The 19,114-nt window shown below is 48.8% G+C and overlaps 1 protein-coding gene across 2 annotated transcripts in view; it reads left to right on the forward strand.

The window, feature by feature from the left end:
- GML (glycosylphosphatidylinositol anchored molecule like) overlaps positions 1-19,114 on the forward strand; it is a 56,887-nt gene that overhangs the window by 17,948 nt on the left and 19,825 nt on the right. The window contains exon 1 of one of the 2 annotated variants that reach the window (XM_053559320.1): positions 16,240-16,341. The exons of the other annotated variant lie outside the window; for it this stretch is intronic. The gene's annotated coding sequence lies outside the window, so the exon portion shown is untranslated. Of the gene's footprint in view, positions 1-16,239; positions 16,342-19,114 lie in introns of those variants that run through there. 2 annotated transcript variants of the gene reach the window in all.

The raw sequence follows: 19,114 nt of genomic DNA on the forward strand, positions 1-19,114 counted from the left end.
CCGTAAATGATTTGATTTCTCCGTCAATTTTGAAGCTTAGCTTAGCAGGGTACAGAATTCTGGGCTGAAAATTGTTCTGTTTAACGTAGATTAAAGGTAGACGACCATTGTCTTCTTGCTTGGAAAGTTTCATTAGAGAAGTCTGCGGTCACTCTGATGGATTTGCCCCTGTAGGTCAACTGGCGCTTACTCCTGGCAGCTTGCAGAATCTTTTCTTTGGTCTTGACTTTGGACAGGTTCATCACAATGTGTCTTGGAGAAGCTCGGTTAGAGTTGAGGTGACCTGGGGTCCGATAGCCCTCTGAAAGCAGTGTGTCAGAATCTTTGGTGATGTTTGGGAAATTTTCTTTTATAATATTCTCTAGTATGGCTTCCATTCCTCTGGGGCATTCTTCTTCCCCTTCTGGAATTCCTATAACTCGTATGTTGGAACGCTTCACAAAGTCCCATAATTCTGACAGTGAACGTTCTGCTTTCTCTCTCTTCTTTTCTGCCTCTTTTACTGTCTGAGTTATCTCAAGAACTTTGTCTTCTACCTCTGAAATTCTTTCTTCTGCATGGTCTAACCTGTTGCTGATACTTTCCATTGCATCTTTAAGTTCCCTAATTGACTGTTTCAGTTCCCTCAGGTCTGCTATATCCTTTTTATATTCTTCATATCATTCATCTCTTATTTGATTCTGTTTTTGGATTTCCTTTTGGTTATTTTCCACTTTATTAGCAATTTCCTTCATTGTTTCCATCATTTCTTTCATTTTTTTCAACATGTGTATTCTAAATTCCCTTTCTGTCATTCCTAACATTTCTGTATAGGTGGAATCATCTGCAGTAGCTACCTCATGGTCCCTTGGTGGGGTTGTTCTAGACTGGTTCTTCATGTTGCCTCGAGTTTTCTGCTGATTCTTCCTCATGAGTGATTTCTTTTATCTGTTTCCTTGCCCTAATTTTCCTTTCACTTCCTCTTGCTCTTTAAGTTCTTGTGCCTGTGGACTAAGGGTTACAGGACCAGAAGGGTGAGAAGGTTGAAGAGCAAAAAAAGGGGATGAAAGAAAGGAGGACCAAGTGATAAGAAAAAAAGAAAGATAGAGAAAGGAGAGGGGGTGGGTATAAGGAATATTGACAAAAAGAAGAGAGGCACAGAAAGAGGGAGACAGGGCAATATAGGTGTACAGTAGGGTACTTTGACACAACCTTAAAAAACCCCACCTTCTGGGGGTGCCCAGTTGCGTGGTTCCCTTGAGGTCAGCAGCTCTTTGCTAACCTGATCAGACACAGTACCCCACCTCCACCAAGTAGAGGGGAAAGACAAAAATGCTATAAATCAAACCAAAACAAGCAAACAGAAAACTTTACGGGATACAATTGGGTGAAAAACCAAATGATATCGGTAGAAACACTAGCAAAAATGAAGTTGTAGTTATTAAAAAAGGCAGCAATGGGAAATTATAATTAACCTAGGAAAATTGAGAAAGAAAAAGGGATCTGTATGGAAAAGATTGAAATTAAAAAAACAAAAGAACATCAGCAACGTCAAAATAAACAAACAAACAAAGAAAAACAACCAAACAAAAAAAAAGAAAAAAATACACAACGAAAAACAAAGCAGTTTGTATATGTTATTGAATATTGTCTGGGCAACACGTGGTCTTCTGGGGTATGAGATGTTAGTCACAGTTCTGATACGACTGGAGGCTGCTGATTTCTCAAACCCCAGCAGGTAGACACCCTAAATCTCTCTTCAGCCTACTTAAAAGGCACTTTGAACTTGTAAACTTGCTGAGCAGAAGCTTTCCCAGCTTTCTTGCTGGAATCACTGCTGAAGTGGCTATCCACTTACCCAGTGTGCCAAAACTGGTCTCACTCTGCCCCTGAGGGTTAGGGCTGCAAGGCGGCTCAGACCCCACCCTTAGGGTACTTGGTTGCTGGGTTACCAGCTCCCACCCGTTTCTAGCTCTGCGACCCTGAGGGCAGAGCTTGCCGGGGCAGATCACTGACAATGGATCCGTGTGACCCACCGCCAAACACTATTAGCTCCGTCTGGCTCAGCGGCTCAGACTGGGGCCCTAGACAACGGCCAAAGTTCTCTGCACTCCCGTTCAGGCCTTCCCCAAGGCAGTTCAACTCAGTGCCAAGTCCAAGGACACCAAAACAGTTCACAGGTAAGGCCTTTCTGGTTTGCAGTCTCGCTGCTACTGAACTTACAGTTGTGGGCGGGTTTAGACGGATTGAACACACGCGACCATTTGTCGGTTTTCCACTGTTTTAGTCCTCCTCTTGGGGTCCAGAAGTCTCTCGCTGACTCCCTGTATCCTCATAGGAGTGATGATAGGCAGTTCCCACCAGCCAGAGATGCCTGGAGTCCTATCTCCCCAGATTCACGGTGCCCAGATGCAAGGAAGCTGTTACTCGCTGCCATCTTGCTCTGCCTCCCTTCTGTCATTTCTAACATTCTTTATAGGCGGAATCCTCTGCTGTAGCTACCTCACGATCCCTAGAAGGGGTTTCTCTGGACTGGTATTTCATGTTGCCAGGATTTTTCTGGTGATTCTTCTTCATGAGTGCTTTCTTGTATCTGTTTCCTTACCCTAATTTTCCTTTCACTTATTCTTGTTCTAAGTTACTATGCCGCTGGCCTAAAGTTTTAATGAGTCCTTTTGGTACAAGACCAGAAGGATAAGAAGATTGAAGAGCAAGAAGGGAAAAAAGATTTTAAAAAGAAAAGAGAGAGAGAGAGAGAAAGCACAGGGGATGAGTAAAAGGAAATATTGACAAAAAGAAGAAAGGCACTGAAAGAAAGAAATAAGAGTAATACAGGGGTATAGTAGGGTACTATGACCCAACCTTAAAGACCCCAACCTCCGGTGGTTATGAGTTGGGTGATTTCGTTGAGGTCAACAGCTCTTTGCCAGATGGCTCAGACACAGTATCCCACCTCCACCAGGTAGAGAGGAAAGACAAAAATACTATAAATCAAACCAAAACAACAAGCAAAAACCTTATAGGATAAAATTGGGGGAAGAAAAACAAATAATAGGGGAAGAAACACTGGCAAAAGTGAAATTCTAATTATTAAGGCAAAAATGGAAGATTATATTTAAACTAGAATAGTGAAAAAAAGGAGAGAGAGAAAAAGAAAAATGTCAAAGAAAAATGTTGAAATTAAGATAAAAACAACAACAAAAAAACCCAAAACCTCCCAAACCAAAAAACCAAACAGTATATATATCTTGCTAAATATTATCTAGGCAACAGGTAATCTTCTGAGGTATGAGATGTTAATCACAATGTTGATACAGCTGTACGAGATGGAGACTGGCAGCCTCTGCTGATTTCTCAGAACCCGCAGGCTTTGGAGCCCAAATGTCTCCTCAGCCCACTTAAAAGACACTCTAAACCATGAACCTTAGCCAAGCAGAAGCTTTCCAAGGAAAGCACTTATCCCTGGGATCTCTCCTAGCATGGCTGCCTGCTTATCCAGTGTGCCAAATCCAGTCTCTTTCTATGCCCCTGAGGGCCAAGGCTGTTAATTTGCCAAACACTTGGATCTCCACACTTCCCCAGCATCTCAGTCCCTGCCTTTGGGCAGCTCAGTCACTAGATTACTTGCCCAAGTTCTCCCAGCGAAACCCTGTGCTGCAACACGCAGGGGCAGCTCCCCCATAGTAGCTGTGCGGGCAGCACACAGCTGAATGATGTTAGCTCCTTTCTGGCTCAGCAGCTCAGTCTGGGGCCCCAGACAGCGCCCAAAGTCAGGTGACACACTGTAGACTGATAGTTTTGGCCAGGGCTGCCAGGTGGGAGATGTAGAGGTACTGGCCCAGCAACTTCATCAAATACTCCTGTCACCATGGTGGCTCCTAGAACCTGCGGGACTGCTAGTCATCCATCTGGCATCTTTATCTATTCTCCCTCAATTTCTTTGCTCTTCTCCACTGGCAACTGTTCCTTGCCTTCCAGGGAGTAGATAGTGAGAGCTTTTTCTTATTTCTTTTATCTTTTCATCATTCAATACTGACTTTCTTTTTTTTTCTATATTTTCCATATTTTCTGTATTTTATAAAAACTCCATTTCTACTCTTTGGTACTTACTCTTTATGTCTAATTTGTTTTCATTATCTCTGAACCTCCTAGTGAACTATAAGAAATACTAGAGAACAATTCTAATAACCTCCCTCCTGCATTTTATCTTATATGTATTCAATGTTGTCTTTCTCATTTCCCTTAATCTCTCTCAAATCAGAGATTATTCTTGTGCTATCTAGTCAATGATTGTTTGGATTTATCCATATAACTTAGTTTTCTCTGGCAGCCATAATAAATTACCACAGGCTGGGTGGCTTAAACAACAGACATTTCTCTTTTCACAGTTGTGGGGGCTAGAAAGTCCAACATCAAGGTGCCAGCAGATTTAGTGTCTGGGGAGGGCTCATTTCCTAGTTCATAAATGGTGATTTGTGTGATGTCCTACATGGTGGAGAGAGGAGCTCTGTGGTGTCTCTTCACAGGATACTAATTTTATTGGACCAAAGGCCTACCCTATGACCTCATTTAAGCCTAATTACTTCCTATTCCAAAAGTAGCTCTGGAGATTAGGGCTTCAATGTGTGAATTTGGGGAGTGGGTAGGGAAAACGACACAGTTCATCCATAGCCCAGCACACTAACACATCTTTACTTATACTTTATTTACATATTTTATATCATTAATTTTTGACCTGTGAAATGTTTGTGTTAGCTTGGCCTACAGGTGAAAAGAATTGAAATAATTTTTCATTCAGCACTATAAAGTGTTTCATAATAGGAAGGTTTTTAGCTATTGTTATGGTCTAAATGTTGTGTGCCTCTAAAATTCATGTTGAAATTTAATCACCATTGAAGTATTATTAAAAGGGGGGCCTTTAGGAGAGGTAATTAGGTCTTGAGAGTTACAGCCCCATGAATGGGATTAATGCCCTTAGAAAAGAGATTGCAGGGAGCACCTTAGCTCCTTATGCCGTGTGAGGAACATAGAAGGCACTATCTGTGAGAAACAGGCCCTCAGCAGATTTTGAATATGTTGCTGCCTTGATCTTGGACTTCCCAGCCCCCAGAACTGTGCAATGAATTTCTGCTGTTTATAAACTATACAGTCAAAAGTATTTTGCTACATCAGCACAGAGTAAGAAATTGGCAAAAATGGACTGTTGCTATGACAAATACCTAAAAATGTAAAAGTGTCTTCAGAGCTAGGTAATGGGCAGAGGCTGGAGAGTTTAGAGGAACATGCTAGAAAAAGCCTATAATTGCTATGAATGGGCCATAAAGGGCTATTCTGGTGAGGGCTCAGAAGAAAGGGAGAGCTGTAGAAGGAGCCTCAGTCTTCTTTGAGATTATCTAAGTGGTCATGATTAGAATGTTCATAGAAATATGGATAGTAACAGCGATTCTACTGAGGTATCAGAAAGAAATGGGGAACATGTGTATCATAAACTGGAGGAAAGGCAATCCTTGTTATAAAGCAATCAAAAAGTTGACTGGATTGTGTTCATGTTTCATCTTTTGTGGAAGGAAGAACTTAATAAGCAATGAATTTGGGAGAAGAAATTTTGAAGGAAGGTGTTGTGGCATGCTTCTTTTGATTGCTTGCAGGAGTCCTCAAACTACGGCTTGCGGGCCACATGAGGCAGTGTGATTGTATTTGTTCCCGTTTTGTTTTTTTACTTCAAAATAAGATATGTGCAGTGTGCATAGGAATTTGTTCATAGTTTTTTTTTTTTAAACTATAGTCTGGCCCTCCAATGGTCTGAGGGACAGTGAACTGGCCCCTTGTTTAAAAAGTTTGAGGACCTCTGTCACAGTGACATGCAAGATGAGAGAGAATGAAACTTAAACATTTGGAAAATTCTCAGCTTGGCGTTGTTGTAAATAATGCAAAAGCATGTGCAGGTGACCAAGCAAATGTTTGATAAGATTAATATGAGTAAAAGGAAGCCAGATGCTATTCATCAAGACAGTAGAGGAATAACCCTGGGGTTGTTTCTGAGATCTTTATGGCTGCCCCATACATCACAGGCCCAGGATGATTTCAAGGCTCTGCACTGCATTGCAGTGCAGTGCTCCTGACTGTCCCTTCTGTGGCTCAATTAGGCCCAGATGTGCTCAGTTTGACCCTGAGGGCACAGGTAGTAAACCTTGGCAGCATCTGTATGATGTCTTCACTGGTCTGCGGAGTGCACACACTGAGGGCATGGATGCTTCCTCCACCTGAATTTCAAATGATTCCTTGGAGAGACTGGGGGTCCGGACAGAGAACTGCCATGGTAGTGAGGTCACTGCAGAGAGTCCCCTCTAGGCCAATGCCCAGTAGAACCGTGGGAGCAGGGTTACTCCAAAGACTCCAGACAGCAGAGACACTAGCATGCAACACCAGCCTGGGAGAGCTGAAGGAGTGAGACTCCAGCTCACTACAGCTGCTTTGTGGGCTCTACCCAACAAAGCCACGGAGTCAGGGCTGCCTGAGGCCTTGGGAGCTCAACCCCCACCCCAGTGTGTTAAGAAGAAGGGATAGAGGGCGGCGCCTGTGGCTTAGTCGGTAGGGCGCCGGCCCCATATACCGAGGGTGACGGGTTCAAGCCCGGCCCCAGCCAAACTGCAACCAAAAAATAGCCGGGCGTTGTGGTGGGCGCCTGTAGTCCCAGCTATTCGGGAGGCTGAGGCAAGAGAATCGCTTAAGCCCAGGAGATGGAGGTTGCTGTGAGCTGTGTGAGGCCACGGCACTCTACCGAGGGCCATAAAGTGAGACTCTGTCTCCACAAAAAAAAAAAAAAAAAGAAGAGGTGATAGAGTGGAAGAAAATTATTTCGCAGTTTTAAGATTTAACGTTGGCCCATAGGGTTTTGGACTTGGTTGGGACCCATCACTCCTGCCTTCCTATTACTCCCTTTGACAAAGGGAATGGTTATCCCACGCCTGTCTCTTTTGTATTTCGATTTTTGTTTGGTTTTGTTTTTGATACAGAGTCTCAAGCTCTTGTCCTAGGTAGAGTGCTGTGGTGTCATAGCTCAAAGCAACCTCCAACTCTTGAGCTCAAATGATCCTCTTGCCTCAGTTTTTCTATTTTTAGTAGAGACAAGGTCTCACTTTTGCTCAGGAAGGTCTCCAACTCATGAGCTCAAGTGCTCTGCCAGCCTCAGCCTCCCAGAGTGCTAGGATTACAGGCCTGAGCCATCGCACCTGACCTCTATTGTATTTTGAAAGCATATAATTTATTTGATTTTTCAGAATCACAGCTGGAGAGAAATTTACCTCAGAATAAATCCTAACTCACATTTGATTTAGATGATATGTAGATGAAACTTTGGACTTCATACTTTTGAGTTAATGCTGGAATTAAGACAACTGAAGTGAAGACTTCTGGGATAGAATGCATTTATTTTAAATATGAGAAGGACCTGAATTTGGGGAGCACAGATGCAGAATGCTGTGGTCTGAATGTCATTCCAAAATTCATGTTGAAATCTAATCCCTATTGTGGTGGTATTAAGAGGTGGAAGGCAATCAAATCATGAAGGCTCTGCCCTCATGAATGTGATTAATGTCCGTAGGAAAGATCTAAGGGTGAGCCCTGTCCTCTTTGGCCTTTTATGAAGACACACAGAGGTCACCATCTATGAGGAACAGGCCTTCATAAGGCTAGACTTCCTAGCTGCCAGAACTGTGAGCATAAATTTCTGTTGCTTAGTCTAGGTTACCCTAAGCTATTTTGTTATCAATGATTGTGTAGTGAGGCACATTGTTGAGAGATAAATTTCTATACCTTTTACTTTATTTTCCTTATTACATGTTTAAGCTCCCCCCTTTAATGTTTCATTGCAGTGGTGACCATGTATGTGCTCAACAGTTTTCTGAGTTTAGATGGAACACTTCTCAGGCTCCACCATTAAGTGTAGTGTTTATGTAGGTAGCTAACTTTTTGTCAAACTATTAAAATTTCTTTCTATTCTCAGATATCCAGGATTTTAACAAAAGTAAGTGAATGTTTATTATTAGATGATGGTCAGTCTTTGTTCTCTTGCTATAACGACAGATATCTTCTAAGATTGAGCTATCCCTGCATTTCTGGAGTAAACTGCACTTATGATGTTTTATTATTTTCATATACTTGGATTTGATTAGCCAATTATTTTATTTTTCCCCACAGCTATGATGGCTGCTAATTTCCTTTCTTGTGCTGCTTTTGTCTTGTAGTATCTTTTTTTGTGTTTGTATAAAAGGATTTAGCCAAGAGTAGTTTTCTTAGTGCCTGAGATAGAGAATGACATTTCAGACAGATGGATGTGTTTATTCAAAGCAGCAGAGACTTCTGAAAATCTGTGTTTGGGAATTTGTAAATTACTTTACATGTATTAGAGGAGAGTCACTTTCTGTGTTCAGAGGTCAAGCTGTGAATCTGCACAAGCCCGTCTATGGCTTCATGTGAGCTTTTGCATCCAGCCATCCAGGTGTCCAGCAGCTGCACGCTTGTTCTCAGGAGACAGATTTCTGTACTGAATGTGGGGGCCTCACGTTTTCAATTTTCTGTTTTGAAAGCCTGCACATAGCTGATTACCTCACATACATACATATTTTGGAGAATTTATAATTTTGAAAGCAGTGCTGATTTTATGGAACCACACATACCCCTTCCTCCCATGTGTGCTCCAAGCTGTAGTGGCACTTGAGAAGGGGTCCTTCTGGCAACAACACACAGCCCTGGGCCACTCACCTCCTCGCCTCATTTACAGAAGGAAGTAATACTCCTTTCATCTCAGGTCACTGTGATTCAGGGCTTTCTATTACTTGCACCTGTTCTAGTGATGACGCAGCAGTGCCACTTATTCAGCAATCCATCCCTGCCCCATTAGTTGAGACTCCATTTAGTCTATTCTAAGTCATGATGGTTCTTAATGATTATAGCCGCTCAATTCCTACCCTTCCTGCCATGATTTCACATACTGTTCTGTGTTTCTGTGTGGTCTTCAGCCCCTGGCCTGGGACTGTCCTTTGAGAAGGCTATTTCCTGCCTTGCTCTGACATCCTTCATTACCCAGTTGAGATTCCACATTTCATCACTCAACTGCTCTTTTGAAAGAAACTGCAATTCTGTCTTAGCTGTGGTCTCATGCAGTAGCTCATGCCCTGCCTTCCCACTCACACATGCAAACTGCTGCCAGAACACCTACCACCAGCTCTTCTCCATCTCCGCAGGCATTTAATGCCCCAGCTCAGCCATGACCTCCACACAGCCAGGCTGTGTCACATCTCCCACAGCCTCTCTTCTCTCTTGCCTTGAGGGACTGTCCTAAGCTGCAAAGTCATCTTGCAAAGTCCAACCTTATTTGTGCTCTCATTCTCTGAGCAGATACCCCTATATTGTGCTTCATGGAAAAAACACAACTGTTGGCAACAAATCTGTTCAACTTCCTACCCCTCCCCATGCATGACCTTCTTGTGTGCTCCTGTTGCTCTCCCAGGTCAATTAGAGGAAGTACTCCTTCCTGGGGGTGTTCTGGTCTCTTTATCTATCCTCTGCTTCATTCCACCTGTGTAAGAACTCTGGACTAGCTGAGCCACCATCTCCCACTTTTTCAATCCCTCACTCTAGTCTAACTCCCAACCTATAGTCCACAAAGAGCCAAGCTTTGATGCTAACAAGGCAACACCTATGGTGAGCCCTGGTCTTTCCTAAACACTACACCCCATTCTGCCTTCCTTCCACGATGACTCCCCTAAATGAGCGCCTACTATATTAGTGACAGCATAGTCCTTAAGTCACTCTAACTCTTCACCCTACAGCAATTTCTTATCTTTCATAATCAAGTCATTGAAAATACTTCTACTGACATTAACAGTTTAAAACCCTACCAGTTCCAAATTCAGGACTTCCACATTCACAGGTCTTGACTTCCTGTTCTTTAACACTGTAGATCAGGCGTCCTCAAACTTTTTAAACAGGGGGCCAATTCACTGTCCCTCAGACGTTGGAGGGCCGGACTATAGTTAAAAAAAAAAAAAAAAAAAAAACAACTATGAACAAATTCCTCTGCACACTGCACGTATCTTATTTTGAACTAAAAAGCAAAACGGGAACAAATACAATTCACACCACTTCATGTGGCCCGCGCGCCGCAGTTTGAGGACGCCTGCTGTAGATTATAGCCTCTGTTCCAAGGGACTCCAATGGCAGGTGGCCATGGAAACTTTCCTGTGGTTGATCTCCTACCCAGCTTGTTCTTTCTGAGTGAAATACCCACTTTTGCCTGAACTAACAAAAGTGGTGCTCCCTAAATTCCAGCCCAAGGATGTGACTTGAGAGCAGCCAAAGGACTGTTAGTGGGCACAGGTGTTTACAGCAGGGTCTGAACACAAAACCCATGGAAGGCAAAAAGACAATGTGCATACAGGCGGAGACCAATGGGCGCTGGAAATTTTATCCAGTTCTGGAGTTGCTGGCCAGCCCTTAGGACCCTCCCTGCCCACTGCCCACACAATGGACTTTGGCCTTAGCTTTAAAGTGATATGTGACCAAATTGATCCTATCCAAAAAAATTCTTTCTGGAAGTTTTTCCTGGGTTTCCCACCCAGCTGCCTTCTTGTGGCAGACCAGGTACAGGCTGGCCAGGAAGGTGGGGACAGAGGGGAGATGAAAACAGGCAGTAGGTGGGGCCATGTCCTGCCCTGAAGCTGAGAGCACAGGTTCAGGGTTTCTTAGCTGCAGTGTGTACATTGTCTTGAAATACAGGGATGGAAAAAAAAACAAAAAAAGAAATAGAAGGATGGGCCCAAGGACCTCAAGGCCACTCCACTCCGACCAAGGCTTAACAAATGAGACTATGCCAACGACCGAAGCTCTCCTCTCCTCTCAGATCCAGCACCGCCGGCCCTGGAGTCACCTCTACAGACGCTCGGCCCTCTCCTCCAGGGCCATAGGGCTGGCAGACCTTTGTCCCAGCTTCCAGTTTTGCTGAAGGAGGACAGAGCAAGAAAGTTAGGGGGGTCTTCCAAATGTTCATGGAAAGTTAGGGGGGGTCTTCCAAATGTTCAGGGAAAATGTGCATTATGAAAAACTACACATGAATTTCAAAACTTTTTTGCACTAAAATAAATTCATACTAATTTGTTGTAACATGTCTGAGCAAGATCTAGTTTGAAGCACTTAAAAGGGTGAGACAGCAGTTATGAAAAGTTTAGGGGACAATGCCCCAGGTGAATAAGCAGTTTATAAATGGATAACTCATTTTAAGAAGGGACGAAGACAATGTGGAAAATGAAGCCACGGCAGCACCATCCATATTAGTCCTTAGGGAAAAATTAATCTTGTTCCTGCCCTAATTAAAGAAGGTTGATGATGAACAACAGAAACAGTGGCCAACACCACCAGCGTCTCGCGTGGCTCAGCTCACACAGCTCTCACTGAAACACGGAGCACACTCCCCACCGGACAGCATCAGCGCTGCTGCCCCCAGACCAGCTGCAGATAAAAGCCAAGTTTCCAGTGAGGTTCAAACGGTCAAGATCCTAAAGTATTACTTTGAAGAATTGTAATGGGAGCTGGAAAGTGCCTTTACCAGGAGAATCTTGAAGACAGAGCACAGTCACAGCAGTGGTCACCAAAAGGGGATGTGTCTGTCAGAACAAAAGCAGACCAGTCAAGGACAAAGGTCATGGCAACAGATTTCAGGGATGCTCAAGGCATTTTGCTTGCTGACTGCCTGGAGGGCCCAAGAATGGGAACATCTGCGTATATGAGAGTATTCAGCCAAAGCATTCGCAGAAAGACACCCAGGAAAGCCTCAGCAGTCCTTCTCCACCAGGACAGCCCTCCTGTTCCGCCCCCTCCTCAGACAGGGTCACTTCTGTGAGCGTTTTGGTGGGAAATCATTAGGTATCTACCTTACAGCCCTGATGTGGCTCCTTCTGACTTTTTTTGTTTCCTAATCTTAAGAAGTCTTAAAGCACCCCATTTTTCCTCAGTTGATAGTATGGAAAAGACCTTATAGACATGGTTAAATTCCCAGGACCCTCAGTTCTGTAAGGGCAGGACTAAAAGGCTGGTGTCATCCCTTACAAAAATGTCTTGAGGGAACCTACCCTAAGAAATAAATTTATATTTTTATTTTATCTTTTAATTCCATTTTTTCCACGAACATTTTATAGTCACCTTGTTGTTTGTTTTGGGTAGAACTTTTCAGTCTGGTTTCTCAGCTCTCTTTGGACAGCAGCATTTTTTTTTTTTTTTTGTAGAGACAGAGTTTCACTTTATGGCCCTCGGTAGAGTGCCCTGGCATCACACAGCTCACAGCAACCTCCAACTCCTGGGCCTAAGCGATTCTCCTGCCTCAGCCTCCCGAGCAGCTGGGACTACAGGCACCCGCCACAACGCCCGGCTATTTTTTTGTTGTTGTTACAGTTCGGCCGGGACCAGGTTTGAACCCGCCACCCTCGGTATATGGGGCCGGCGCCTTACCGACTGAGCCACAGGCGCCGCCCTGAACAGCAGCATTTTAATTGAAAAATGGAAGACATGCGCCCTGCTGCTGTCTACTTCCAACGGTTCCCAACCTGTGGGTCCCGACCAATAAAAATACATCCTGCATATCAGATATTTACATTACAATTTATAACAGTAGCAAAATTACAGTTATGAAGTAGCAACAAAAATAATTTTATGGTTGGGGGTCACCACAACATTAGGAACTGTATTAAAGGGTCGCCGCATTAGGAAGGCTGAGAACCACTGACTTAGCCGAAGTGTCAGATGTTGGACAGGTAAGTGTAGGAGAACTCATGACTTCATGCACCTATGCCAGCTGGCAGATGAAATCCAAGTTCCTTCAATGGAGATATTTACCTTCTGTCTTCTGGAATCTGGCAGAATGGAGAAAAGACAGCCATGGAACCCCTCCCACTGGATAGGAGTGTCCCCAGGATGGTGCCCCACGGCCCCATGCTGAGAAAAGACCTCTCCACCCTAATCATGCATTCTCCTCACTGTTACCAGGTTACCTGACAGTCAGAAGTATGGAGTATACATTCTGTATGGTGGACTTAGGCCCCTTCCCCATGAATACTGAAGCGGTAATGGGCAAAGAGGAGTAGAAGAAAAGGGTGATTGTCAGTGATAACCAGTTATAAGGTTTGATTTCAAGGAGAAAACCTTATTACCAAAACTACTACCAGGAGACTTTGACTTGCTCTGAATACAAGCTGAGGAGCCCCTGGGCTCAGAGCCAACTGTACTATCCCAAGGCTCCCAGACAATCAGACCAAGATGTAATCAAAACAAAACAAGTTTAATTCATCAGGTTCCAACAAGTCTGCAGTAAGTCCAAGCTCAAGGGGGCTCAGCCCATGGCACTGCCCATGGCTCATGGCAGGCCAAAACCACCTACAATGGAGGCAAATGCCAGAAAGGTGGCCAGCCTGGCATTGCCATGGCTCACCTCACTTGCTCTGTCAGTGTATTCTTTGAAATCTATTCTTACATGCCCCTCATTATTGCATAGATGGGTATAACAGCACACTAAGTATACGAAAGGCATTGGCTTTTCCAGTATGAACTCCTTGGCTCTGAGTAGACTAGCTGTTCCACAATGTGTTGAGCACTGTTTTGAAATCAGGAGGAAACGTGGAAACATTCCTAATAGGAAATAAAAAGAGAGAGAAGAAAACCATGTGAATCCCAGCTGTGACAAAAAGCCTTTCTGTCTATGTCTGTCAAACTCAGGAGGGGAATCAGGAGCCCCCACCAAGAGGAAGAGTGCCATGGGGAGGGGCTGGCTTGTGTGTTCTGTGGCTGTCAGGTACCCCCAGCCCTGGCCTGGCCCTCTGCACTGAGAATGTTAGTCTGGGGATCGCTGTTTCAGAACATACAAGCTCTTTCTGCCTCAACTTCTCAAACATGGGGTTGATTCAGGCCTACATGACCACAGACATGTGAGAGGAGGGACTCTTGGCCCTCCTGGCCCCTGCCCAGAGTGTGGAGCTGGCTTCTCAGTAGACCAAGGTCAGCTCTGGGCTGGAACTTATCTTACCACTTCACCTCATTCTCCACTGTGCAAATAAATCATTTTTCCATGTTACATTATAAAGTCCATGTTGGCTAACCTGAGCTTTCACCTCAGTATCCCACAGACTTCCTGGAGCACAGGGGCCTGAGGAGCGGAATTGGGATTCTCAAGCCCTGAAGATAGCACTGGGGCAGAATGTCCTGGGTGTTCAGATTACCCTTGAGGAGGGCTTTGCATGCCCGGAAGTCGTCAGGGGAATTATAGTTGACAGAGTAGCAGTCTCCACTTTCTGAAGCATGCACTCTCCTTTGAAAACGTTATTTTTCCCCGTACAGCTAGTTTTGTGCCTCTCTTGTAAAGGTTATCTAGACACTATTTTCAATGAGGCATTTAACACTATGCAAGCTTAATTGTTCACTTAAAAATGAATGAAACTAAACCTGGATTTTCTCCTTACCCTAAGTATTTCATCTTAACCTCTACACTGGCAAGACAACCCTCAGCCCCTCCTATCGGGACTTTGGTCTTCAAGTTTTAAAGAAAAAATCACTTTACATTAGTTATTCTCTGTTTAGACAAACCCTAATTGATTAAAGTATTCTATCGACCTGCCGGTGAGCCCCCACCATGAATAAGGTACTTACTTATGGCAGCAGTAACACAGAACGTTTCATTATTTTCACAGGTCTGAGGGTTTGAGCAGCTGAAGTCGTCTTCTCTCTCACAAACATGGCACGACAGCTGGTTATCTGCCAGGAGGAAGGAGGAGAGATGATAGACCGACACAGTTCTCTGCTAAAGAGGGACACCTTGTCCTCCCCGAGGCAGGAAGCCCATTGCCGTCACTCCCCACCCTGTACCCGCCTGAGCTCTGTCTTCTCTCCTGGGGGTCCCCTCTCAGGAAGTGTCTCCCACTCGGGTGCCCCCGAGTACTCAACACAGACGACACACCCCAGACACACAGAGACACGCTGGGGGCGCCGGCTGACCTTGTTTGGCCGTGACGTTGGCCGGGGGCGCCGGCTGACCTTGTTTGGCCGTGATGTTGGCTTCGGTCTGCACCTGCCGCATGACCAAGACCAGGAGAACGGCTAGCAGGGCCATCTTCTCAGGCAGGCCCTGGGCCAGAGACCTCAGTCAGCCCTAAGCCGCCGACCCCGGGCCACCCCGCACCGGGGACCCCGCCACCTGCCACCCCGGAGGCCTCTCACGTCCCACGCCACCTCCCCGCACCCGGCCCCCGTCGCGGCGGCGCCCACCGGCCTCAGTAGCGGTCCAGGCATCCCAGGGTCAGTCCCGCCGCCTGCCTCAGCGCGCCCTCCCCTTACTGCCACCTCCTGGTGGCGCCGGAGCTCCTTCTGGAACGTTCCTCAGCCTCCGCTGCGGGGATGGGGGCGTGCGGGGCTGCGTGTGTGCCCTTCCTCACAGCACCGACCGGGCGTCCTCGCAAAGTCACTCCTTCCAGCCCTTTTGTAAGGACACGGGCCTCGCGGCCTCCCGAGAGTCCACGTCGCGCCTTTCCCCCGGCCGCCCGCGAGGTCCGCGTCACGGGCGTGGGACGTCCCCGCGGGCCGCGTGCGTCTGTGCGACGTGGCGCCGTCCCGGGCCGGCTCTGCAAAGCGGACTGTGTAACGTGTGCTGGGCCTTCCCTGCGCTGTTCAGAGTTTCGTTCCGCCTGATTCCTTTTCAGAAAGCCACCCGAGGACCCTTCTCCCGCCCCAGTGCCCCCAGCGACGGGGAGCGGCTCTCCGGCCGCGGCGAAAGGCCCACGGGTGCGGGGGCGCGGGCGCAGTGGAGGGACCGCCCGGCGGGGCCCCAGGGGCCCACGAGGAAGCTCGGGGACGGGAGGCCACCGGGGAGGTGCTTCGTGACAACAGTACCCTCAAAAACACAGATAATTTCATTTTAAGAAGGGATGAGACATGTCGAAAATGCAGCCCGTGGCGGCCGACCGTCCACATCGATCGTCCCAGGAAAGTTACCCTCGCTCGCGCCCTGCAGGGCGGAGGCCCGAGGCGACCCGGCGGGCCCGAGGCCGCCTCCAACCTCTCCCCAGCGGCGCCGACGGGGCGACTTCGGGGCGGGGCCAGGCGACTTCGGGGCGGGGCCGGGGGCGGGGCCGGGGCGGGGCTGCGAGATACCGGCGAGCGTCGCGGGCTGCTGGCGGGTGGGACACACAGGGGCCCGCGTCGAGCTTCCAGAACATTCCTGGTGCTGACGGGCGCGCGGACTCAGCCCAGGCATCCGCGATTTCCTGAGAGCTGTTTTCCCCTCAGAGCCCCACCCACGGGAACCCGGCTGGTCTCAGCGAGCGGGTGAGGAAGACGCTTTGTGGGTCCGGCGGGGGTGGGGGGAGGCGCAGCTGGGGAAAGTTCCAGAAAGGGGTAGGGGCGGCCAGAAGTGCCTCAGACACCGGCGCGGTTGTAGCGGCAGGCTGGGCGCGGTTGGGTTTGGGGCGTCGTCCTGCGGGGCGAGGTTGGAGTTTGGTCCGGCTGGACCACAGCCTCGAGGAACGCCGCTCCCCGGGGGTCCCAGATTCCCCACCTCATCCCCCCACGCCGCTCCCCGGGGGTCCCAGATCCCCCCTCCACGCCTCTCCTCGGGGATCCCAGATCCCCCCTCCACGCCGCTCCCCGGGGGTCCCAGATCCCCCCCCACGCCGCTCCCCGGGGGTCCCAGATCCCCCCTCCACGCCGCTCCCCGGGGGTCCCAGATTCCCCACCTCATCCCCCCACGCCGCTCCCCGGGGGTCCCAGATCCCCCCTCCACGCCTCTCCTCGGGGATCCCAGAGCCCCCCTCCACGCCGCTCCCCGGGGGTCCCAGATCCCCACTCCACGCCGCTCCCCGGGGGTCCCAGATCCCCCCTCCACGCCTCTCCTCGGGGATCCCAGATCCCCCCCCACGCCGCTCCCCGGGGGTCCCAGATCCCCCCTCCACGCCTCTCCTCGGGGATCCCAGATCCCCCCTCCACGCCGCTCCCCGGGGGTCCCAGATCCCCCCTCCACGCCGCTCCCCGGGGGTCCCAGATTCCCCCCCACGCCGCTCCCCGGGGGTCCCAGATCCCCCCTCCACGCCTCTCCTCGGGGATCCCAGATCCCCCCTCCACGCCGCTCCCCGAGGGTCCCAGATCCCCCCTCCACGCCGCTCCCCGGGGGTCCCAGATTCCCCACCTCATCCCCCCACGCCGCTCCCCGGGGGTCCCAGATCCCCCCTCCACGCCTCTCCTCGGGGATCCCAGATCCCCCCTCCACGCCGCTCCCCGGGGGTCCCAGATCCCCACTCCACGCCGCTCCCCGGGGGTCCCAGATCCCCCCTCCACGCCGCTCCCCGGGGGTCCCAGATCCCCACTCCACGCCGCTCCCCGGGGGTCCCAGATTCCCACTCCACGCCGCTCCCCGGGGGTCCCAGATCCCCCCTCCACGCCGCTCCTCGGGGATCCCAGATCCCCCCTCCACGCCGCTCCCCGGGGGTCCCAGATCCCCCCTCCACGCCGCTCCCCGGGGGTCCCAGATCCCCCCTCCACGCCGCTCCCCGGGGGTCCCAGATCCCCCCTCCACGCCGCTCCCCGGGAATCCCAGATCCCCCCTCCACGCCGCTCCTCGGGGATCCCAGATCCCCCCTCCACGCCGCTCCCCGGGGGTCCCAGATCCCCCCTCCACGCCGCTCCCCGGGGGTCCCAGATCCCCCCTCCACGCCGCTCCCCGGGGGTCCCAGATCCCCCCTCCACGCCGCTCCCCGGGGGTCCCAGATCCCCCCTCCACGCCGCTCCCCGGGGGTCCCAGATCCCCCCTCCACGCCGCTCCCCGGGGGTCCCAGATCCCCCCTCCACGCCGCTCCCCGGGAATCCCAGATCCCCCCTCCACGCCGCTCCTCGGGGGTCCCAGATCCCCCCTCCACGCCGCTCCCCGGGGGTCCCAGATCCCCCCTCCACGCCGCTCCCCGGGGGTCCCGGATCCCGCCCATGCTGCTCCCCGAGAGTCCCAGATCCCCCCACGCCACTCCCCGGGGGTCCCAGATCCCCCCACGCTGCACCCCAGGGATTCCAGATCCCTCACAGGGTCCCTGCTGCCTGGTTCTCCCGACCCTCTAGCTTGTATTAGATCATCTGCCTTCATATTAGAATTAAGCACATTGGATTCTTGTTTCTACATTCTTGTGATGCCTTACTAAGAAACTGCAACAAAAAAATAGCCGGGCGTTGTGGCGGGCGCCTGTAGTCCCAGCTGCTCGGGAGGCTGAGGCAAGAGAATCGCGTAAGCCCAGGAGTTAGAGGTTGCTATGAGCCGTGTGTCGCCGCGGCACTCTACCAAGGGCGGTACGGTGAGACTCTGTCTCTACAAAAAAAAAAAAAAAAGAAGAAGAATGTATTCCACCTCCATCCAGGTTAATATGAAAGATGTAAAGTCTCCATGTGTTTTTACAAGGGTGAATAGTATTCCATGGTGTACATACACTGCAGCTTGTTAATCCATTTCTGGGTTGGTGGGCATTGAGGTTGTTTCTACATTTTGGCGATTTTTTTTTTTTTACTTAAACCGAACTACAATGAAACAGTCTAGTGAAAATGTCTTTATGATAAAATGATTTTTTTTCTTCTAGGTAGATACCCAGTAATGGGATTGCAGGATCAAATGGGAGAGAAGGGAATACTTTTAAAGGAAGTATGGAGAATCCCCATATCATTTTGTCCAAAATCTTTTTAAAATTTCTGTTGGGAATGATTTGGGGCTCATTTATTTTTTGGAGCTGTGTTCTTAATTTCCAAACGTGAGGATTTTCTACTTTTCTATGAGTGACTTTTTGCTTAATGCCACTACAATTAGAAAACATACTTTGAGTTTCAAAAATTACTTTTGATTATGAAATGGCCGTCCCTTCCCATCTCTTGCAATGCTTTTCCTCTTGATGTCTGCACTCGCCAACACTGACTTCACTGTTACACCTTTCCAAGCCTCCCTTGCTTTGGGCTGTTTTCATATATTTTAATTCTAACTATGTTATAAACTTAACATTTCTTTTATTGGGTCTTCTGTTAACAACATATCCTGACTATTGTTGCCCAAAATCGTGTTCATTTTGCCTTTGGT

This window comes from Nycticebus coucang, chromosome 13, assembly GCF_027406575.1.
Source record: "Nycticebus coucang isolate mNycCou1 chromosome 13, mNycCou1.pri, whole genome shotgun sequence".
Taxonomy (NCBI): Eukaryota; Metazoa; Chordata; class Mammalia; order Primates; family Lorisidae; genus Nycticebus; species Nycticebus coucang.